The sequence below is a fragment of the Trachemys scripta genome, chromosome 3, assembly GCF_013100865.1.
Source record: "Trachemys scripta elegans isolate TJP31775 chromosome 3, CAS_Tse_1.0, whole genome shotgun sequence".
Lineage (NCBI taxonomy): Eukaryota > Metazoa > Chordata > Testudines > Emydidae > Trachemys > Trachemys scripta.
In genome coordinates this window covers 123,807,571-123,832,890 of record NC_048300.1, presented here as the reverse complement: position 1 = coordinate 123,832,890, position 25,320 = coordinate 123,807,571, and the positions used below count along the sequence as shown (strand labels likewise).

Here is a 25,320-nt window from a genome sequence, read left to right as displayed (position 1 = left end):
AACAAACCCAATTCTTTCAGCCTTCCTTCATAGGTCATGTTCTCAAGACCTTTAATCATTCTTGTTGCTCTTCTCTGGACCCTTTCCAATTTCTCCACATCTTTCTTGAAATGTGGTGCCCAGAACTGGACACAATACTCCAGCTGAGGCCTAACCAGAGCAGAGTAGAGTGGAAGAATGACTTCTCGTGTCTTGCTCACAACACACCTGTTAATACATCCCAGAATCATGTTTGCTTTTTTTGCCACAGCATCACACTGTTGACTCATATTTAGCTTGTGGTCCACTATAACCCTAGATCCCTTTCTGCCGTACTCCTTCCTAGACAGTCTCTTCCCATTCTGTATGTGTGAAACTGATTTTTTCTTCCTAAGTGGAGCACTTTGCATTTGTCTTTGTTAAACTTCATCCTGTTTAACTCAGACCATTTCTCCAATTTGTCCAGATCATTTTGAATTATGACCCTGTCCTCCAAAGCAGTTGCAATCCCTCCCAGTTTGGTATCATCCGCAAACTTAGTAAGCGTACTTTCTATGCCAATAGCTAAGTCGTTAATGAAGATATTGAACAGAGCCGGTCCCAAAACAGACCCCTGCAGAACCCCACTCATTATGCCTTTCCAGCAGGATTGGGAACCATTAATAACAACTCTCTGAGTACGGTTATCCAGCCAGTTATGCACCCACCTTATAGTAGCCCCATCTAAATTGTATTTGCCTAGTTTATCGATAAGAATATCATGAGAGACCGTATCAAATGCCTTACTAAAGTCTAGGTATACCACATCCACAGCTTCTACCTTATCCACAAGACTTGTTATCTTTTCAAAGAAAGCTATCAGATTGGTTTGACAGGATTTGTTCTTTACAAATCCATGCTGGCTGTTCCCTATCACCTTACCACCTTCCAAGTGTTTGCAGATTATTTCCTTAATTACTTGCTCCATTATCTTCCCTGGCACAGAAGTTAAACTAACTGGTCTGTAGTTTCCTGGGTTGTTTTTATTTCCCTTTTTATAGATGGGCACTATATTTGCCTTTTTCCAGTCTTCTGGAATCTCTCCTGTCTCCCATGATTTTCCAAAGATAATAGCTAGAGGCTCAGATACCTCCTCTATTAGCTCTTTGAGTATTCTAGGATGCATTTCATCAGGCCCTGGTGACTTGCAGGCATCTAACTTTTCTAAGTGATTTTTAACTTGTTCTTTTTTTATTTTATCTGCTAAACCTACCCTTGATGTGCAAATATAGATTTAATATGCCTGACAACTGTTGTTGCTGTGGTATGTTCAAGAGTGACTATGTCTGGGAAGTTGTTAATGTAGTCCAGTATAACCAGGTGATCATGTCTTCCCAAGTTAAAAATTGCTATATGCAATTTCGGTTCTATATGCATCCGAAGAAGTGGGCTGTAGTCCACGAAAGCTTATGCTCTAATAAATTTGTTAGTCTCTAAGGTGCCACAAGTACTCCTGTTCTTCTTCAGGTTAAAAATGTCAGTTCCAACTTTATCCCCTTGAACTGTGAGTTGTTCATATGATATCATTACTTCTTTCTGATGGGAATTTCTGTATTTCTGACATGTTCCACAGCTGCCACAATTTCTTTGTCACTATACATCTATGTCCTTAATATACCTTCTCTAGCTGCCCTTTTTGATTTGGTCATTCCCAGGTGCCCTTCAGGTATTCGTCCCAATATTTTCCTTGTCATCATCTCTTGAAAACCACTCCTGAAAGCACTGGAAGCTTATTTTTATAGTGGGAACATGCAGGTAAGGAAGTATTGTTTTTTTCCCTCCTTTACTTATAGCTCGTATTACTAATTGCAGTATTTAATCTTTAGATCTTTTCTGTCTCCAGTTCATCCAATATGCCTGCAGATACCCGTGAACATGATATAAAGCATCACATGCTGTGTGTTTATGGCTTGCTCCAGATCATCAGCCTGTGTATTGGCAGATGGAGACACTCCTGAGAGTGCATCTGCCATTATTAAGCAGTATCCAGGTTGGAACACCAGGTCACATCATACGTCTGTATTGACCAAAGTAGTCACTGTGTCCTTGGTGGTGCTTCTCCAAGCCCCTTTTGGTGTATTACAATCAGAGGTTTGTGATCAGTTTCTGCTTTGAAACTACAGCCGTTGAGAAAAAGCGATAAAATCTTGTATATTCTTATGTCAGACCTAGTGATTCTGGGTGTGTGGGTGTGTGTCATCTCTGCGACTGCATAGCCCTAGATGCATCTGAGACCGGCAACAAATCAGATCCATGACACGATAGCTCTGCTCCCAGCTCTCCTTTTGAGGCATCTGTGGAAAGTTTGATGAGTCAAAAAATTGCAGCACTGGAACTGATGGCAGAATGTGCTTTACATTATTGAACTCTTTTTCATGCTCTGGCATCCATGCCCATTCAGTGACCTTCAGGAGGAGATGTTAGGTGAGTTGTGTGAGCTCTATAGTTAAGTATGAACTTGCTGACATAATTCAACATGCCTGGCAGACGTTGAATTCCCTTTTATTTTCATATTTCAGTATGTTCAGTATTGCTTGAATCTTTCTGATTTGTCAGGCAAGATTCCTTTGGAGGTCATTCTCTCTCCCAAGTATGTTGTTTGAAATTGACGTTTGATTTTATTCAGTTTAAGGTTATGAGCTCTTGCAATTTCCAGTACTCTCCTCAGTCATTTCTGATGTTCAATGGCAGTGCTGCCCCAAAATATTAAATCATCAACGTCCATTTTCATGCCTGCTAGACCCTCTAGCATCTGGCTCATTGTACAGTGAAATGCTTCCGGAGCCAAACGTACTCTGAAAGGCAGTCTAAGGAAGCAGAATCTGCCATATGGTGTATTGAATGTGCAGATCTTGGAGATATCGCTGTCCACGGGGATCTGCCAAAATCCTGCAGCTACATTGCTGAAGAATGTGTCTCCTGCCATCTCAGACAACAGTTGACTTCTAGTGAGCAAGTGGAAGTGTTTTTTTTATATTTTTGTTCAGCTCCTTAGGGTCCATACACAACCCAGAATCCTCTTTATTTTTTCTCTACAGTTACGATGATATGAACTCCATTTATTGGTTCTTCTAGTACCATTTGCTGTCATGTTTTGCAGTTCTTCTTGCCTCTTTCTTTTCATGTAGCATGTACCACAGGTTCTTCATCTTCTCTTAACTGTATCTTACATGTTGCTGGGAGGCATCCGTTTCCTGTGAATATATCTTCATGTGGTGCTATTAATATTTTCATAGCTGATTGTCTTCCTGTCTTCTCTGTGATATACATCCTCTTAAAGAGACTAAGCACTCACATGCATGTAGGCCCAAGACTGTGGTTGAACACAGAGGCAATCGACCAAACTCTTGTTTTGTCATTTTCCCTTTGTATTTAAGTGTCAGAGTGCACTCTCCCAACACTGGAATTGTTCCTCCATTATAATCTTTCACAGACACTTTTGACTCTTCCACTTTTAATGGCTCCTTACATCTCTCTATTTTAGTTTCCATTATTACATTTACTTGGACCCCATTGTCTATCTTGCATTGTCACATATGTGCCATTTGCGCAACATTTTAATTAGCCAATATTTTGAGTTTTCAGCCTCTTCTATTATTGGCCTTAAAAAGAGCTCTTCCTCTTCATTGAAGGAATTCCTATCTGCCCGTAATATACACATTTTCCTGCTTTTGCTGCATATTTTAGCTTAATTGTTGCATTTATTAATATTCCTACATATTTGCCTGGGTGGTGGGCATTTCTTGTACTCATGCTGGTTGCCATGTCACTGGCATGGTTTCCTGGTTGCTACATTATTGGCATTGGTTCCTGTTTTCTATGTTTCTGTAACTGGTTAATTTAATTTCTGTAAACTTTTCACTTTCTGGTTGGGCTGTAGTACTTGAAGTCATGAGCTCTCTTCCTTTCTCTAGGCTTTTCATTTGTGTTTCTGTTTATTCTGCTTGATATACCTATCACCCTTTCTACTATTAGATCCATCTTCTTTAGGAACTATTCACATATTTTCTCATTGTTGCATCCCAGGACAATCTGATCTTTAATGAGGGAGTCTTTTAATATTCAATATTCACATGACTCACTTCTTGGTTTTATGTCTGTGACAAACTCCTTTATTATTTCCCCTTCAATCTGTGTTCTTATCCTGAACATCTTTCTCAAAAAACAAAACAAAACAAAACACTTTTCTAAAGGAACATAACGATCCTGAAACATTTTGATTTCTGCAAAACTTTCCTCTCTCCCTCCCCGCAGCCTTCTGTATGGAGTGCATTGTGTACATCCAGGGCTTCTGTGCCCACCACTGTTAACAGCAGAGCAATCTTTTGCCCATCCTCCAGTTTATTTGCTGCTGTAACTTTTATATCCAGCTCACATTGCTGTTTGAACTTTTTTCCAGCTGTATTCAGCATTTCTGCTGATTCTGGTAAGGGAGTTGGAGTTACTTTCAGTTGCACAGGCTACTCGGTAGCAGTCATTGCAATGTTACTTCTCTCTCTAGGTTTTCCAGCACGCTCTACCCCTCCCCACTTCCCCCCTGCTCCCGGTACCAGGTAGTATCTCATTGGTGTGCAGAGACCAGTGCCAAGATAAACCCTTTATAATGAACAGAACTATGTACAGAAATTAGGTAACAATTCTTCTACTGCTGGATGCAGCTGCAGCCTGTTACTGCCCTGTCCTGGGCTACTTTGTTTCTACCCTTCAGGAAGTGTGTCCCAGCAAACAAAAGGCTCCATCTCATGTGGACAAGCAATATGGCATTTCTATGCCTCCTGGAGGACTTACTCCTCACCAAGACCCTCTTAATCGCCAATCCGCCTTGAAATGCGGAATGTTTCATGCTCCACCAGGCATTCGGATTATGGTGGTAGATGACAATAACTCTTACTACAACTTGCCATCTTTTAATTCTAAACAAAGTGAAACCAGCTTTCTGAATAAAATGTGGAAGTTAAGTACTGTCATAACCACCGGGGGGGAAGGAGCTAATGAAAACAATGGCTGATAGGTGGGTTACTAGAATGGCTCCTTGCTTATTTTGCAAGGTTGCCCAGGAACAGATGTGATGAGGATATATTCAGGAGATGTAATCGACAGAGCCCTTGATGAAACATCTATGCGACACTGCATTTATTACACCACCAACTGGTTCATTGTGGAGAGAAATTGGTTTATTCCCATCATAAAGACACAGTGCCTGACTGTGATCTCAGACAGGTGGGAGCACATTGCTCAGCAGCTTGTCAAATCCACTACTGTGCAAACCAGCACAAACGCAGCACATCATTTTAAAGGATGTAGTGTAGCAATAGGCACTGGTTTGTCTGATGTCAGGCCTGGGCCTACAGAGGATACTGACCAAAGCATATAAAGTGATTTGGGACTTTTCTACAGCACTGCAGAAAGAGCCAGAGAGGTTTGGCAAAAGTCTTTGGGTGAGGTACGGCCTGGAGTGGATACTGGGAGAAGCCAGAGTAGATCTTGGCACAGTCCCCCATAAATGGAGACCCTGCTCGGGGGGGATACTGTGGGCTGAGCTGACTGACAGGAGAGGGTGGCCAGGGATGCTGGAGGATACACTGAAGCAGTGCAATCCTTTAGCAGCCTCCACTAGCAGAACTTAAAGCTGCTCCCTCCTTCTGGAAGATCCAAGGCAGGGTGGCAATTTCACTGCCTGTGCCCTCCCTCATGATGGGGGCCCTATTGGCACAAGCAGGCGCAGTGTAAGCCTCGAGGATCTGCAAAAGTGAATGTTCTTTTGTCTAAAACATGACCACAGACCTATCAGTAAAGAATGATCCAAAGCCCAAGGAAATCAATGGGAGTTTTTCCACCAACTCCAGTGAGGTGTGGATCAGCCCCTCTATGAAAATGGTACCTTCCCACCCAACATAACATTCTTGCACCGTTTGTTTGAGACATACAAAGTTACAGCCCCACACATCCAACACAGCTTTGAGAGAGTGAGCCAGATTCTCTTCTAGCTCACCCATCAACAAAACTGTTGGCTGAGTTCTGACTACACAACCTTTACTACTGGTGATGAATCCTATACAAGGCAGAAAGGAGATAGTTTGATTTTCAGATTTCTGGCTGAGTTTGCAATGCTGACAGACAGATGAAAATCTTTTTGACTTGCAAAGTGAGCAAGTCTTATGCAGGTGGAAAGAGAAAAAATAAAGAACCTTGATGTGACATTTTCACAGTCACTTTTCTGACTAACCACAGTAAAGGTTCTCCAACATACCAATATAACGAAACAAAAGAAAAAAACTGAATTCCTTCTCTGAAGGACCCTGCGATTCTAAAATGTTACAAGGATCAAAGGCCTGCTATCTTAAGATGAATGGAACCACAGCCGAATGGATCTTCTTTTTAACAATCACAAGTAATTTAGTTGCCTTGCTAGCTCTGTACTGGTGTCTCATCAGCCGAGACTGTTGCTGCTAATTGTGTGAAAATTATAGTTAAGGCTAAGAGATCAATTGTTCGTTGCAATATTTTCTCCCAATTTAATAACCTCAGTTAATTAGAAATCATGTGCAAATGCGGCAGGTAAATGTAACATAACTACCTGAAACACCTGACATCTCACTAATGTTACTGCCTCTAATACGCCTGTTAATAAAAATGTCTATTAAGACACCTGTTAAAAGCTTGTAACAGTGAGTCACGGGCCACCACTGTGAGGACAACTCAGCACAAACAGCTCGGGGATCTGTTCAGCAAGAAAGTAACCCATTCAAAGGGCCAAATTCACAGCTCACATAAGCAGACCAGACTTCATAGAAGTCAGTCTAGTTGTGCTTGTGTCTGATTACTCGGTCCTAAGTGTTTATGTAAACATGTAAATAATATACAAATATACACATGCTTGGTCGGTGCCATTTTCTCCTATGTCTATCTTGGGAGTGATAAATGCATGGACACCATAAACAAACGCTACTTGTTTATCTATATCATGGTAGTATCTGAATGCTGACAAACATTAATGTTATCCTCATAGCATCCCTGTGAGGGAGGGAAGGATTATCATATCGGGAACTGAGGCCAGATCTACACTACAAAACTACAATTTTGCTGATTTCACTGTGTCTACACTAGAGTCTTTTGCCAGCCCAGCTGTTGGTCAGGGACCATGCCTCATCACACCCCTGACTGACACAGCTACGCAGGCAAAAGGCTGTTGTGTAGACCAGGGTCAAGTGACTTGCCCAAGATCACAGAGGAAGTTTGTGGCTGTGCCAGGAATTGAACTACATTCCAGTGCAAAGCATTCACTACAAGACTATTCCTCCCCGAGATTGGGAATTGAGGGAAAGGAGAATACAGTGAAGAGATCCCCTTCCTTGGGTGATTTCCTATCCTGACAGACTATGCCTCACCCCCAAAAGTTATTCCATACAATCCTAGTGCAGCTCTGCCCAAGCCTTATTAAATAACCATTTCTTTTATGCAAAAAATTTTTGTTGACAGGCTTAAGACAGGTTATACTGTAAGTGAAATGCATCTATACGGATTAGTAAATTATAAAGGGAGACATTCCTTTCCTTTTTGTATGTAATTCCCATAAATGTCAGGAGACCATGTGGTCATAATTTGTATTCAAAACAAATTACAATACAAAAGGTCAGAAATGATCAAAGGAATATTCTAAATGTTTTCCAGAAATGTTTCTATATCTCGCCAACAGAAGTTGGTCCAATAAAAGATATGACCTCACCCACCTTGTCTCACTAATATCCTGGGACCGATACGGCGACAACAACACTGCATGTAATAGTAATAACTGGCATTTCGATATAGCTTTCATTAGGGCAGGTTAAAAATGGGAATTTTTTTCTGAAAAAAAAGTCAAACAAGATGAAAATGTTTTTCAGGATTTTTGACAAAAATGATTTGAAACAAAACCAAATTTGGATTCAAATGGAATAGATATGAAAATTTGGGGGCTTTAGGTTTTTTCTTCCCTTGTGCTCCTTTCCCTCCCCACCTTTTCTGGTGAAAAAAGTGGGAAGAGAAAAGGAAAAAAGGGAAAGGAAGGGCAAGAACAAGCCCCTGCCTCCCCCCCAAATTGATTTGATTTGAAATGAACATTTCCATTTTGAATCCTTCCACTGACAAATTGTTACATCATTAAGTAACAGGGTTAAGCTAAAATCGATACAAATGCTCAAACTGAAACAAGAGTGTCCACACACAGTCCAAAGTCTGATTTAACTAGGTCAATTTCAAAAAGGACTTAATTAAATTGATACAACTTTCTTGTGTAGACAAGGCCTGGGTGTCAGCAGCTCTCATTGTCTTCAGCAGGAGATGTGGGTGATCAGCACTTCTGAAAATCAGGCCTCAAATGTCTTATGTTGAGTGGCCAAAATTTTAGGCATAAGTGACTTTCCCAAAGCCTCGGAGAGAATCTGAATCAATGCTGAATTAGGACTCGGGAGTTCCTGGCTCTCGGGCTACTGCTCAAACCATTTCTTTGCAGTCTTTGTCACTACTTGTTTAAAACCAGGATGGGGGGTGGATCATTGACATTAAGATATATACTCCATCTCAAATTAATTATACACTTGTTTCCTCTCACTTGCCCCGCATTCTCTTTTTAATCCTTCTCTTTTCATGCAGAAACACACCCGGGTCGTGGGCGTCACTTTCAGATCTGCAGAGGTGAGCAGAAAAGCCAGGGCACAGCATGCAAACCACAACCATGCCAGGCACGGTGAGCAAGAGGCCAGCTCTGCAGAGAAGCAATAGGCCAGGCATAACTGTTGTATAGTATCTCCCATCAAAGAAGACGGGTCAAGGCAGTCACTACAAATAATGGTGTTGCTATTCCACATGGTTTGTGTTAGTATTTCAAGGTTCCCCACATGAACTGACAGACCGCTGTGTCAGCCAGCGCGTGCTCCATTATAATGTCAATGTCATTGTGTTCATTAACATAATTCCGTGTAACAAGCTCATCTTAGAATTAGAAGGTGATTTAAAGTGATCACCATGGCTATTTGGAAAACACAGAGTGAAACAAAGCACAACAACTCATGTACAAACCTAACAAGGGAAGAGAACTCCCCTTAAAAGCCTCTGTTCCAACTGGGTTTTTACCTGGATATGATTCATAGATGTGTGATTAGGTTAACAAAAGCACTGCAATTATCTTCCATTGCAGTTACTGTAAAATGACTAGATTGCTGCTAATGCTGCTCCTGCTATTGCCAGGAACTGCTCCTTTATCAGGTTGCTGAAATTCAGCAACCTGTGGTCCTTTCACTAATTAATTGCCATCTGAGTTCTTAAGACAACCCGAAACAATAACATTGTGATCAACCGCATTAGCCTAATGACTTGATTTTCAGTTTAGCATTGAGTTAGCTTTAGCGAGTCTATTTGAAAAACTTATTTCTTCTCTTTCCGTAATACCCACAAGAAACCAGTGTTCGGCGCAGGCTCATGCCAGAGTGCTGCTTATAGCCCCAGAAAGTGCCACAAAGAAGGAGCTTTGCATGCTCTTGGGTTTGTTTTTTTTTACTATGCAGTGCACAAATTCGATCCAATGAAAAGACAGGCAACAAATAACATCCTGGAATGTGTAGCAGCTGCTGACAACACACCGGGTGTAGGGTACACCATATATGCCACAGCGTATAGCATTCAGTTACCTGGGAGCTGTATTTCTTATGGTGGGTTTCTCTGTTCATAAGGCCTTTTATTAACAGACCCCTACCGAAACTGATCTTCCTTGATTAGTAATTATGTTGTGTATTACTAGAAGGACATAGTCTTCTTGAAAACATATGAATATATTGTGGCAGGGGTCAATGGATAGAGAAGAAGTGGGGTGTCTGGTGGTTAGATCATGAGCCTGGGACTTGGAGAAACTCAGGTTTCTGTAGAACTGACATATTCTGGGTGAGCTTGGGCAAATCACTCAAGTTTGGTGACTCTGTCTTTGTAAAATGGGGATAACAGTATTTCCCTACCTCCTACTGGTGTTGGGAGGGTAAATACATTAATGACTGTGGGTGCTCGGATGCTAAGGTAATGGGGGGCGTATAGATACCAAAGATAGTAGATCAGCCAGTGTAGGTACCAATTTCAAACACCCATGACAACACGCAATGAACTTGGGCCCAGTTTCCATCGATGTCCGTGGGAGTTTCACCACGGAACTCACTGGGAGTGGGACCAGGCCCCAGGGATACACAGAAAGGGCAATTTTAGATTAAAGCTTAGCATACTAGATGGTCTGAGCTAGAGGTTCATCAGAATTCCTCCTCAAGCCAGACAGATTGCACACAGCTTCAGCTTTCATTGCATACATTTTGCATAGCTCTAATGAAAAGTGTTCAGGATTTCATTTGAAAAAACAATGCTGACTGTGATGCGGAAGGTGTGTGCTCTGGAGCAGTCTCTCTGGCTGTGGTTTTCAAAGGTGCTTGAGGGATTTAGGCACTCAGCTCCAACTGGGAGGGAACTGGGTGCCTAACTCTCTTAGTCCCATTTGAAAAATCTTGGCTTCTGTGTCTCCCTCATTCCCCCGCCGGGGCAGCTCAGCTGAGTTGTTGAAGGCTGGCTTGGAGGAAGGTTGAAAGCTGCTTGCTGGATGAGCACTGCTTGCCAGCTGGTGCCTGAAGTAGCAAGACTACAGATGGATATCCCCATAGAGAAGGCAGTGGGCTCCAAATTAAATGGAATGGGCGGGTATGAGTGTAGGTAAGACAAGGAATAACCTGCACTCTAATGTCTTGGCAAATTATCACCACAAAATTAAATCTAGACTCCCCACAAATACACAAGTAATGCAAAAAAAAAAAAAAAAAAATAAGCCACAGCTATAAGCATGGTCTGTGATGTGTATAAGTGCACATGTTAACTCATCCAAAAGGCTCTGGGGGAAAAAAAACAACTTTTTGCCATAAGAGTAAAAACCTCTGCACAATCCTTAGTCAAACTCCTAAACTAAACCTGCACCTGACTGTGTCAGCCATAGCATAATGTGTCCAGCCACTTACTATAATAACTAATCATTATAATAGTTAGCACCTGGGGCCTTAACTGAGATCAGGGCCCATTGTGCTTGACACTGTGCAAACATGGAGTAAGTCAGTCCTTGCCCTGAAGGGCTTATACTCTAAATAGACAAGACAGACAGAGGGTTGGAGGAGAAAATGAGGCACAGTAGTGAAGTGACTAGCTCAAGGTCACCCAGCAGATCAGTGGCAGAGCTGGGAATAGAAGCTGGATCTGTGGCGTCCCAGTCCAGTGCTCTATCCACTAGATGACACTGCATCCCTGGTGATAGAGTGTATCTAACTTACATGAGGATAAAACACATGACCTTGCAGCCCGCAAAAATACCCCAAATAATGAAAACGTTGCCAACACCGCAGGACACAGGATTAATTCAGAAGCAGAACTAACAGCCAGAGGGAAGACACAAACAAGATTGACAAGTAAAAACCACTCTGATCAAAAGCATGACAAATTCTGGCAAGCACGAGAATCCTCTCTCAAAAACTCCCCCCCTACAAGCAACACACTCCCAACTGGCGTGTTCTAACCAAAACCAATACAAGGGCAGCCTTCAGCAGAGAATCTGGTGCAAATCTGTGCACACCTCTGAATGAAATGATTAATGGAGCAACTCCACCATGGAGGAACCATAAAAGATTTCCTGTGGCCTGGCCAAATTTTGCAGGCAATCAATATCATTTGCATATACAATGCATTGTTTCACTACAGCACGAAGTACTAGGCTAACAGGAAACTCGGGAACAGGCCTTCCCTGTGTGCCCTCTCTGAAAGGAAACACACGCCCAGCTTCAATACTGAAAAGTATTTATGTACCTGAGGTGCATTGAGGCTCTGTGAAACCAGACCCGTGGCTTTGATTGTGATTAGAAAAGCAGGAGACGCTCAAGAGGGGACGGCAGGCAGTGAAAACCCAGGTGATCTGCGGGAAAAATGTGCTGAACCACTCAAACATACTTAGCAAAACCTTCTTGTCTGGATAGGCTGGGATCCACGTATCTCCTGGTTTAGTGTGTGTTCTCTGACACACACACCACTATTAACCTTAGACCCGCTTCCCACTTCCCAAGCCCCATAACCCTCCCCCAGAATCACCTTTCATGATGATCTTCTATTATGATCTACCTAGTGTAGGTTTTTCTAAAGAGGCCAACACACACCAAGACCATTCAGACTTGCATTGGTTTGTCCTTTGTGGCCCCTGCCCTTGGCTATTCCCAGCTGCAGCTGCTTTTTCTTCTTTACTTCCTTCCAATTCTTTCTCTTGGTATTTAGGGGAGGCTTTTGCAAAAGAGGGGGATTTACACTGTGCTTTACAGTAGTCAGGCCTGGAGTCATTCTAAGCTCTCCAAAGACATGGTGCCTTATACACTAAGGCCTTTTTACACCACTTAGCCAGCATAGAGAGGCATTAGTATAAATGGGAATGAGGTCCATGGGCTCCCTGCCTTCTTGCCGTTGAGCTGTTATCATGTACTCTATTCACCTGAGTCAGACAAGGGTGTCTTGTGAAGTGGTTTGAACAGGGCTGTATTCATGGAGAGCACTGCACAAACAGAGTACACAGGGTACTAATGGAAAGTGGGGCAACGTAGGGAAGAGTCCAGTGACAGCCAGAGGGAAATGGATTGTCACAAGGCAGCCCTATATTCTCCTATCAGGGATAGCTCATTATAGGGGTGTCCTCTCGTTTTTATAGTAGGCTAGAGCCGTGTTTCTCAACTGTTTTGGTACCAGGGATGGGCTTACTGCCTTCCTAAACTGTGTCAGGGAGATCTCAGGGACTAGTGCCGGTCCACGGACCGATCGTTGAGAAACACTGGGCTAGAATTTGCTCCTGGATGACACAGCCATGGTACTCCATTGAATGTACTGGATTTACTCCTCACTGACATCAGAGTAAATGACAGGAGAATCAGGCCCTATATAAGCAAAAGAGTCACAGCACGTGACACCGAAATGCAGACGTGCCGGGGGTGGAAAGTGGCAGGTGCTGAGCAGTGCACAGCAAGACTAGACGCTAGTTTAGGACCAGAGGTGAAGAATCCCTTACCCAGGCAAAAAAGGAGGGGGAATTTACAGTAGGTAGAAAGAATGTAAATTTGGCCAGCAGTCAAGCAGGCAGGAATTAACACCCTGCCCCTTGCACCTCCAATATCACAGTGCTGCCCTAAAAACCATATTGACACTTTGGTTCAGTAAGGTCTTGCTCCCACCAACCTTTTACTCCTGCAAGTAGGCCCCGCTGACATCAATGGGACTGCACATGCATGGAAGTGTTTGCAGGACTGGGCCCTAAAAGGGAAGAGTGCCACATAGTCAATAACCAGGCTCCACTCCAAGGTGGAAGAGAAAAACTAGGCAAATATCAGGAACGTGGCAATATCTTAGTGTGCCAGGGCGCTGTTTTTTAAAATAAACCATACCAAGGGATACGTATTTACATGCACTAGCCCTTAGAGGCACAGGCAATTTGTGCAGGTAACTCCCATTACCGTTAAGGGAAGCCATTCACATAAATCCCGCACACATTAATGGCCGACGAGCCCCCTTTGTGTAGGATTTCGTGTTGCTGCATTTAGCAAGCGCAGTGTAAATGTGGCTAACTTAATATGCAAATACATTCAAATATTTTCTGAGCCATAAGAGATAGTTACCAGGCACATCTCTCATTCATCGTTTATAGGGAAATAGATGGAGGCTGACAGATGAAATCAGGAGATAAATGTTATGAATATATTTTTTCTGTTGCAACGGGGGAAAGGACATAGAGTCTCTGCCTGTACATAAATAATGATAATAAATAGAGTTTCTCTCAGATGATCTGTCTTCTGTTTAGTTCATTTTGTGTGTCCTGGGTATCCACCTCCAAATCCTTGTTTCTTGCATTGCCGTTCTGTCTTGGTTAAACTGGGCTCCCTCCGACCCACCCCCTGGGCAGCAGAATAATGCTCTGTAATTTCAACGGGTTACTCATTCAGGGTCTCGTTGGTAACTTGGCAGCTTCCCAACTTGCATGAATGAAGTGGGCCTGCCTTGGAAAGATGGGTCACCCCTCTTTAACCCTTTGGTTTCCTGACACCAAAAGCCAAGTATATTCGATAATGGCCTTTGGAGTCATGGAGGGAAAAGACAATAAAAAACTAGCTCACTCTTACATTTTTCTTCTGGGATTGTTTGAGAGGGCACCAATGGGACAGTGTCAGAATAAAGTCAATGGTGCTGCATAGCAGAAGAAAACCAATTTTTGCACCAAGGAAACTTTTAAAATGTATTGGACAGCGAATTAACACATCTCCTTAAACCCCTCAAGTCACTCAGGCAATAGGTGTGACTGAAAGATGCCTTACACAGAGGTGTATCCTCCAAAGGGCACTGAGCTGTTCATTATTTTCCTTTCACACCAACATGTCCCACTACATTTGTACTTAGTTCATTGGTTTACTCTTTGCTATATTCCTCTCTCTATTTAGGCAAAGTCCTAAATAATAACCTTTCTACAGGTTTAGGGTGGGTTTTTTTTAACCCACCCTAGGAATTTCAAGAGAGAACTACATCCCTGTTACCGAATTCAGTAGGATAGTTCAAATAAATCTATAATAAGGATCTCATTATTTATTACATTCTCTGGAACCCCACTGCTTTCATACCTGTTAAATTCTCAAACTTATGGGGAGACTCTGAACTCCTTCCAGGGATGTTCACGCCCAGTCTGCCTGTATAGACAGGGGAGAGAGGGACTAGGAGAAGAACTAAATAATCATACTTTCCACCTGCACAAGCCTTTTTTCAGTGGAGGTTCTCCAAGAACTTTACAGACGATACATGCTTTTTTGTTTGGTGCTTAACTAAACCAGAAACTCAGTCCAGCATACTCAGGAATGAAGACTTAATATTCAACAATTCAGTCCTAATTTGCTCAGATACAAATGGAGATCATCAGCAAAGAAGAAAATATTGACCAGATGCTCGGTCTCCAAACTATAATTCCATCATGCTACATTGCCCCTGCAATTTCTCCCTAGTTATCAGTCCCGTGCCCCCTTTCCCTCCTTTGACAACTGCTTCCCATTTAAAAAAAAAAAAAAAACCCTCTTTATTATTAGGCCCAAGTATTATTTCTGGTGAAATTGGAGGAACCCTCCTCCAGGATTTCTCTCTCTCTCTCCTGTTTCTCTCTTTTTTATTTCTATGTATATGTTCCCAGTGCCTCTCCTAAGTGCACCAGCATTTGTAAACTTATGCTTAAATTTCATAAATGAAGCCATTTTATATAAAACATCCAAAACCCCCCAGTTGCTTTATTACATTTCTGTCATCCTTTGGCTCCTTTCTTCCCCTCCTGAAAGATGCTTAGCTACTAAGGCATTGGGTGCAGTACAAATACATTAGTCAGAGTGGATAAAATGTGCTTATGATGAGCCAAATTACCGCGCCCTCCCCTACCCCCCACCCCACATGCACACACTTTGGGTGCCTGTAAAACGCTGTGGGTATTTAGACACTGGCAGGTTGGTTGGGAGGTTGCCTTTCTGGGAGTGGAACACAGACTCAATGGTCCCATCAGTGTGTTACAGGTAGGCCAGGAAACGTGGGTATGGATGCTGCCTGTGAACATGTGAATTTCTCAGTGGTTAGCCCAGCTTTACATTTATACAGGTATATGAATCAAACCAAAACTCTTTCAGAAAAATGCTAGTGTATATAGAAATTTCTACAATGTTCTGCCCTATCCTCTTAGCCTCTCAAAACTCAGGCTGTGACAGACTCTGGTGAGACTGCAATTGAATTACATCCCATATCTAATTACTGAGGTAATTTCAAAGAGGAAAGGGAGATTTCATATCAAGGGGAGCCGGGGGGGTGGGGGGGTGGCGGTCTGTCTTGAGGTTAAGGCACCACTAAGGACAGCTAGGCTCCATTCCCAGCTCTGCTACAGCCATCCTGAGGAAGCTTGGGCAAGTCACATTCTGTGTCTCAGTTCCCCAGCTATAAAATGGGAATAACACCACATGGTTTCTTGTCTCTTTATGCTGTAAGTTATTGGAGAGAGTTCCTCATTCAAACTACAGCCTAGCAAAATGGGTCCCTAATCTTGGTGGGAGCCTCCAGACAACTATTAATAATAAATCCAACTGTGGAACTGCACAGGGTCCTTGGCCTGGAATCTCATACGTCTTAGGGGAGTTGTTTGCCCTGTTTGAAGAATGACATAATGGGGTTATGTGAGGGGGATGGTCTTTCAAGGACTTCATGTCACCAGGGATTTCCCCCGCATTGTTGGAAGTTGTCTCTCTCATTATGTAGAGTGGGGTGAAAGGGAGAGGTTGGGGGTGTGTGTGTGGAGTGGGAGTGCAGCATAAAGCCCCTCTTGAAAACTGTTGTTGCCAAGCCAACCTGATCTTTTAAATGGAAATATCAGGGAGGCATTTCCCTGCAGGGCCCTGTCTTGCTAAAACACCTCCACTTTTCAAAAGCTAAAAGAAATATATGCTACAGCATGAGGGAGCTCTTCCTCGCCTCTCTCTGCAAGGGGTGTTCAATCAGCATAATCTTTCCTGGAGGTATTTGGAAACCCTGTAGAATGCTCTCTGGGCTGCATTGTTAGAGACTTGCCTCTCCCTGCGGCATCAGGTACCAGCCACTGCTGCAAGTGGGATTCTGATGGAACAGTCACGTGATCTCTCTCTTTCATCAAGTGCACCACACCTGAAGTGGCAGGAGAATGTCCTCATTAACAAATTGCATTGCTAGAATGAAACCTTAATATGCAGAATTAAAAGCCCTGGTTGCAGCTTGAGCTTGCCCAAGACCTTCCTTCATCTCTGGTGCAGAGGTTAAGCTCTCAGTTAATTAACAAACCACCCTTGGACATCTTGCCAAGAGCAATTGTGAAAATAAATACGTTAATGACGAGTTAACCTATTAAAAACAGAGGGAGTCCAACAGAAATATCTATTGGGGGAAAAAAAGGGAAGTTTATTGTACACTGCCTCACCTCACAGGTTACATTCTGCACTGCTCTGCTCAGTCTATTGATGCACAGGCAAAAACACAGAGAATCAGGCAAGTGCTAGGAAAATGTATGTGCACAATGCACAAATAGAGCATCTCTATCACTTTGAGTTACAGACTCTCCCTCAGCTAGGGTGACCAAACAGCAAGTGTGAAAAATCAGGACGGGGGTGGGGAGTAATAGGCACCAATATAAGACAAAGCCCCCCAAAATCAGGACTGTCCCTATAAAATCGGGACATCTGGTCACCCTACCCTCAGCAGAAAGTACCCCCACAAACACACAATTCACACCTGAGGAGCAATTCAAAGAGGAAAGTAGCTGGTTTTTACAAACAACTTGTCTTGCTTGAGATCACAAATGATGTCAACTAGTGTTATGTCACACTCAGGTGACATGCTAGTTCTTGTGCTGCATCTCAGTGTATCTTAAATTAACCCCTTGTGTTTAATAAAGCTACACTTCTGTCACAGTTGCCTTCACCATCTGTGTAGCTCATGCTCAGACATACTTGTTTTACATAGACACCTGCTCAACCTTAAATATAGCATCAATACCAAGAAGGATATGCTGAGAAAGTGTGCACATGATGCAACAGGTTGAGAAGAGCATGTTGACTAGCACACATACAATGTATGTAAAGGTACATATGTGGGTATGTAATTATCCTCTGCAGAGGATAAATTTAACACTAGGATTTAAAATAAAATAGTTTATAGTTCTGAACCTGCAGGTTTAATTTTATTCATGTGAGTAGTCCCACTGAACTCAATGAAACACCACTGGGAATATTTGTGTGAGTAGAGGTAAGGATGCCTGTATGTGTTTGCAGGGTCGGAACCAAAATGTGTGTCTCCCTAAATGGTTCATTAAGCAGACAGTTTAATGTTCCCTGGGTCATTTAAAATGCTGGAGAAACAAGGGCAGGTTCTTGGTCCCAGCCCTGGCAGTGTTGCTCTGCTCCAGCACCTTGAAGTGGTGGAAAAGTTGCCCCAGCAGGTGTGGGGAGGATTTCCCCTGGGAGAAGGAAATAACCTGCTTCTACACCCTCCACATAGGGGTTGTGTGGGAATAGGACAAGGTGAAGAACACGTCGCTCCATTTGATCCTCAGCCAGCATCACAGTCCCTCTAGAACCATGACAGCTGATGTCATTTCGAGCAGCACTAATTTCAGATGCTCTAAGTTACACCAGCCCAGGACCACTGGCATAGAAAAGTGGCTTAGAGGCACTTTCCCCTCCCTACTCCAAACTCCCCTGAGCTGGGCCAAATTTACCGTCAGCCCAGCTGAGGCTCTGGCCTCTGATGTTTAGACAATCTCTAATATAAAGAACACCAGGCTTCTTTCCTTCAGCTCCCTGTTGGATTCCAGCCTTGCAAACCAGAAGCCAATTTTTCATAAGGCAACACCTTAAAACAAATAATATATTCCAGAAATACTTTTTCATTCAAGGTGAGATTGGCATGTCTCCCATTGTACAAATAAACCCTACTAATTATTGTTCCTTCACAGTGAAACCCAGGGTAGCAGTCACCTGCTAAATATGGTCACTAGTTCTAATGGCCAGCAAAATGATTTCCATCCCAGATTTCCTTCACATTGGGATCAGTATTAACTCTTCCCTCCACCCACTATACAGCTGGGGCAGGGCAGGGGCAGGGGGGAAGAGGACCCTAGGGGAAAGGCTCTATTTCTTCTTACTAACACCTCCCCCTTTTTACAATGTAACACTCTGAAGATGTGATACTGCTGAAAATACCAGTATAGACAGGCCTGATCTAATGGAAACCAATGGAAAGACCTTCACTGACTTCAGTGGGATTTGGATCAAGCCCACCAAGCCTAAGGATTTTGCTTCTTCAAATTTTTTTTTATAACCCGGTTCTTCCAAACATTCTCGTTCTCACCAAACAATTTCCTGACACACCTCACCAGCACTCTGCCTGACCTGGCCTGTGTCCATGGGGTTTCTTTTTATTTGCCTCGTTTATCTCTGCTGCCAGTAGTTTGGGGCACAGAATGCATCACCCTCTCTGGTTTGAACATGCCATGTACATGTTTTGTATGTATAGGGAATAACAACACAGCTCTGTTAGTTAGCTGGAGTGGAGTAAGGGCCTTTTTTAACAGGGAAGAATTCCTACTTAGTCCTTACTGGGAAGACATTGGCCTTCTGTGCAAGGACAAGAACAAAAAATAGAAATAATCACTTGAAGTAATAGATCATTTCTCTCTTGAGTCCTCTCCCTTCAGCGGCCCCATGCTACAGTGATACTTAGGGGATGTCTACACTGCAGTTAGACACCTGCGGCTGGCCCGTGCCAGCTGACTCAGACTTGCAGGGCTTGGGCTAAAGGGCTGTTTAATTGAGGTTCAGACGTTCTGGCTAGAGCTGGAGTCCGGGCTCTAGGACTCTGTGAGGGGGGAGTTGTCCCAAAGCTTGGGCTCCAGCTCAAGCCAGAACATCTACACCACAATGAAACAGCCCTGCGAGCCCATGTCAGCTGGCCCGGACCAGCCACGGGTGTCTAACCACAGTGTAGGCGTTAGAGATATGAACAATAGCACTGAGCCCAAAGGCCAGCCTGTGAGTGTGCCGTTTCAGGGGAGGTCCCAAGGAACTTTCTCTCCCATTTGTATGGCCTACAAAGGCCAAGGAGAACACAGGCACTGCTCCCTCCATGCTCTCCTAGAGGCACATAGCATCCCAAAGCATGTGGAGGAAGTCAAGGGGGCAGCACCATGGCTATTTCCACCATTTGCAGTGGTCCTCAGAGCAAGTGTATATTGCAGTTCCCCCTGCAGGGATGCAAGCACAAGGTGCACTCCAGCGGCATGCTGTGGGGCTCAGAGAGGCAGCTGGAGGGGTGCAACTCAGCACAGGACTGCACCTTAAAGATACAATTGAGCCCAAAGAGATGGCTGGGGTAAATAAAGGTTTGCAGGTTCCGGTTTGCAAAAAGACCCAGATGCACGGAGTATCGGAATGATATCGGGACATCCTGCTTTTCTACTCACTGCCTCGAGATTGTGATGTTATTGCCTGTGACAGAACAACATACTTTAACAGCTGGAAGTCTTGTCACCAGTCTACTCTTGCCCTAGCATCCTCCTGCTGTCTCATTGTTGAGATGCATTGAAACGCGCAGTGAAGAGACAGTGGCACAGAGTTAGGGTGGGAACTCAGAGGAGAACAAAGCTGTACTGCAGCAGCAAAGGCTCCACTACGGAACACTAAATTAAAAAAAAAATTCTTGCCTTTGAGTAAAGGATAAGTAGCGAGCGGCTACGCTTTGGCGACTTTTCATTTCCTTTTGTTGTGAATATGCTCTTTTGAGAGCTAAGCTGCAGCCTCTTGCGAGGGCAGCCCCTGACTGCTGCCCCGTACATAGCTGTCAGTATGCCTGACGGACAGTGCAGGCTCTCCGTGTCCCAGGGCTGCAATCCAAAGAACAGTCTCTTTATACTGAGTTGCAGGGTGAAATCCAGGGGCACCTCAGTAAGCAAGGCTTTCAGATGCAGTGTACACAAGTTGTTTGTGGCACACCCACTCAACACCCCACTTTCTAACTTCACCTCAAACAGACTAGCATCAGTCAGGGAGGGGGGTGGTTAATACATTATAGAAAGAAAAAAAATACATGGCAAAATTAAATTGCATATTCTTAAAGTTCTAGGGATGACATCTGAAATGTACTGTAACTCTATAACCTGGTACTGTCCATTTTTAGTAGAAACAAGTACATTTTGTGGCAAGCACAGAGCTCTGGGGATGTCTGAGAAAAATATCTCTCTGCAGTGTCTTCTTTATCGGCAATGTGGTCACTCATTCATTCATACGTTATCAGCTGCTGTTGGATTTCAGGATGTGGCCAGGTCTTTCAAACTTAAAAATCAACTATTTATACTAATTCTTTTCTGCATAGTGTCCACCATTGTATTAAGAGTGCTCTGGTTACACCATTTCAAATAGGTCTATGAAAAAAAATAGCAAATCTATCCAGCAGCCCCCTTTGGACAAGACTGCATCACCACAGACTTTAACAATGGGTTTGTCTGAAGAGTTTTTGATCGAGCCCAGGAAGTGAGGGGTTTTGCTATTGTTCCCCAGAAGTGTAAGTTAAATAGCACCCAGCAGTGGAATTCTTTCTGGCGCAAAGTGTGGGTTGCAGTGACTTAATAACTGTGTTTCTTTTTTTTATTGTACAGGAAAAATCAATGTAAGATCTTAGTTACACAAAGTCACCTGTGGCCAGATAGGACTGGACGCTACTGAGTCTAAACAAGATCTCTAAAACGGGACATTCAGAACTAAAAGGCAGATCCTCAGCTGGTGTAAACTGAAATAGGTTCTTTGAAGTCAATGGAGCTATACGAATTTATACAAGCTGTTGCCTGGTTCTAAATGTTTAATCTGAACGGAAGAGTGTCAGCCCAGCATTTCTGAAGAAGCTGTAAGTGTTATCAGAACACAAAGGTAAGTTTTAGGATACAGTCTGGTGGACACAAACAATTATACATCTTCCAGATATTGCTACCTAACCCCTTTTTTAAGTCTATTTTTCATTATTCTCTGTGTTAGGCAACCTTAAATGCCAATAGTCTATACTTGGTCAAAATGTCTCCAGAACATTCTTAAAATAAAATACAGAATTAAAATCAAAATCTCCCCTCCTCCCCCCTAAACAGACAAGTTAGCATGTGTTCCTTCTGCAGCTTTCTACATTGGCTTTGGATTCCTGGAACTTGCCTCATCCATACTGAAAACCCCAATGCTATTTCATTGTAACAAATTAGCAGTTTTACATACACCCCAAGCAAAGCAAATGGCATTCACAGCCTCTTTCATTTATGAGCTCTGGAGAAAGAAACAACTTCCAGCTATGTCAATTGTTAAATTACTCACTGAGCAGGTGGGACTGCACCCTCTGTAAAGGATTCGCTCTTTGTAGACTGGACGGAGTGATGGCGTGTGAAGTTAAGGGACACATTTGTAGGGCTAGCAGGACTTGCACACACCCGTCACCCAGGTGATGTATGTCTACTTAATCAAGAAATTATTTGCGCCTGTTGTACCAATAATCAAGCCTATCTTTAAAACATCTGAAAAGACAAATCAACTAAGCTAAAGTGTCCTCTTTTGCATTCTTTGTAAGTTAGATGCCTCCTATCCTTAAAGGTAAAACCAGCACATAAAAATACTGCCTCTGGCAATTGTCAGTTAAGGATCCTAAGGATTAAATCCAACTTAATACATGATTTGGAGGTATTAAAAAGATAATTTTTTTAGATTGATTGCCTAAGGATCTACATTAGAAAACAAAATCCATGCTGTAAATACTGCTGCCCGCTATTCATGTTTCAAGGTAAGGAGCTTTTAAAAATGGAAGAGACATGCACCTGGCAAGGAAAGGAAAGAAAACCACTTTGATTTACATTTGAAAAAAGCAGGAAGACACTCTACATATTCAAAGAAATAGTTTAAATAGAGAAGCAGTTACACTCATGGACTAGCAGACACGCAGACACAGACAAAACCTGCTGAATACACTGATATCCTGCACCTTTCTTTATTAAACTGTTCCTGAAAACACAATATTAGTAGCATGACTAAGTTAAGGTGTGGTTCAGTGTACATAGTAATCGTACAGCAGGGTCACTGTATGCATGTACCACATACATACAGTATGCAATTTAGGATTGCTAAAGTTATCATATAGCAGTGCATACAACAGAATGACAGCTGCTTAAAACAGGGCTCAACAACAAAAACGAGGCACAGAAGAAGCATGCATTCCCCTTACCTATTGCTTATGTTAAAACACTGATCAGTGTCTTACAGAGACCAGGTATTTCGACCTAACGGGCATATGACTTTCAGCACATGCACACAGACTATTGCAAAAGCCATCTTCTCCCTGTCTGTTAGCACACTGTAAGTCTCCAGCAGCTCAGCTCTCCAGCTGCAAACATCTCATTAGACTAATGCATTCAGCACAGGCAGAAAACTCGATTTACCATAGCTACAGCAATGAATTTCCATTACGATGACAGCTTCAACCACATCATGTCCGGAAAACCAGCCAACCACTGCCTTTTAAAGAACACACACATTTTACACGCAGAAAATGAGGCCTGTGTGTTGTTTCCTTTCTCTTGGCAGCTAAACTAAGAAAAAAAAAAAAAAAAGCCATTTATTTATTTATTTATTTATTTAAAATCCATACAAACGGAAAGGTAATGGCACTTTCACTTTTTTAATAATAATGTCTCTGGCAATAACATTAATCATATTATGATGATCAGAATGGGTGTTTGCAACATTTCTGTTTTAACTACCCTCCTCTGTTGCCATAGAAACCAGACTGTATCATCATCTCTTTGTCCCGATCATGCGGCAATGTGGCCCAATATTGAGCTTACACGATACCACAAACCTGAAGGATGAGTTGTTTGACTTTTGGTAATTAAAACAGAGATCAATGATTTGGTGCTGCAGATATTTCAATTAATGATGCTATGTGCATGGGAATAGCTTTATACACACACACACACACACACACACACACACACACACACACAGATCTAGAGTGTGGAGAATAGCTGTTCAATACTATAGAGACGCACAGAAAACTATATTCACAGTACATGAAAATATTGGGTTATGATCAGCATAACATTGTACTTTGTCAGGATAAGGGAGTTGCTTTTCAGGGCATTTGGATTGTAAACGCTTTCAAGAAGGAACCGCGTCCTTGTTTATTTTGCACGGCATTGAACACAATGGTGCTCAAAAAAACCCCTGTAATAAATACAATAAATAATTATCATAATCCCATCACGCTCCATTGCCTTGTCTGTGCTAGATAACATTATACTAGTAAAGGGGCTGTTTGGTTGTTTAAAAGTGTTGCAAAGTTCCCTACTGTCCACTTCACATACTTGCATACATTGCTACTAAGTATTTATTACAAGCCAAAATGTACAGCTTACCAATATTAGGGCTATTCACGTGAATGCATCTGTGGGTACATGTGATGAGCTTGATTGTGGTCTCACTTATACTGGTTTCACACGGGGGTAACCACTGATTTCAGTGAAGTCACTTCTGATTTACAACTGCGTACACTGAGATCAGAATTGAACCCAATATATTTACGAAGCAACGGATGGAAAGAGAAAAAAAAACAAGAAAAATTCCACTCGTACGAGTAAAAGCAGGAGGCCTAAGTCTTGACACTTGATGTTCATGCATGACATTTTAGCAAAACAGGACTCTTTTTTAAAGAGTTGGCTAGAATTGCATTCATCTCACATACAGCTATTAATCAACGATCTGCAGGTAAGATGAGACATTTCAACCCACACCACTAATTCCCTGCATGAAGAATTGTGTGTGATATTAGTATTAGTGTGATTAGTATGGTATTTTTTCCTTATTTGTTTAAAAATATACTTCCAGAAACCTTGGTATCTCAAAAAACGGGGAGGGAAGAGATTGTGTATTGACGAGGCTGTTAAGCCCAACAGATGCAATGCTGCATTTCTTGCCCGTATTGCTGAAGTGAACAGGAGTTCTGCGTGTAAGGAGTGTCATCAGACAAATCTGACCTACCTTTCTCCCTCCCATATATTTGTTTATGAAGCCCATGTGATTTACATGTGTGTGTGTATATGTGTTTAACAAGAGTAAAGCCAAGTTCCTCTCAGCTAAGAGTTTATGGCAGCTGGGGATCAGGTCCTAAATTTACTTTTTTTCTTTCTGCTATTTGAAAAAGAGCAAAAGCAAAGGCAGTACACGCCTGAGTACCCCTACAGTTAAAAAACAAACAAACAAAACAAGGGAAAACTGATAACCTATGCAGATTTCAATTTCAAGTTTCCAATAGTTTAAACAATAACAATTATTAGTGATCAAAAAATATCTTGACCGGGTCTTTTTAAAGACCCTTCCTTTTCTTCTAATCTGTTAAAATTTTGAAGCATGAATCTCAGACATCCCTGTCTTTTTACATTTTCCTCAGCAAATGTGTTGTCGTGGCTTGTCATGTCCAGTTATGTCAATCATGTCATATGATGTTACCAATGCGATCTAACATGAGCAGTTGACACAGCAGCACAGCACCAAGACATCAGCCTGGACTGTTTGTTTGTTTTTAATTGCTATTTTCCAACACTAAAAAAGTTTGTTCATTTTTTAATTTAGGGCCAAATGTTGTAGTCTTTAAATAGAGCAAAACTCTCAT

At 42.5% G+C, this 25,320-nt stretch overlaps 1 protein-coding gene across 1 annotated transcript in view; it reads right to left on the bottom strand.

The window, feature by feature from the left end:
• Positions 1 to 23,072, bottom strand: part of SCML4 (Scm polycomb group protein like 4) — a 112,310-nt gene extending 89,238 nt beyond the window's left edge. Inside the window, exon 1 of the mRNA XM_034765929.1 lies at positions 22,879 to 23,072. The gene's annotated coding sequence lies outside the window, so the exon portion shown is untranslated. The remainder of the gene's footprint in view (positions 1 to 22,878) is intronic.
• Between the last annotated feature and the right edge of the window lie 2,248 nt (positions 23,073 to 25,320).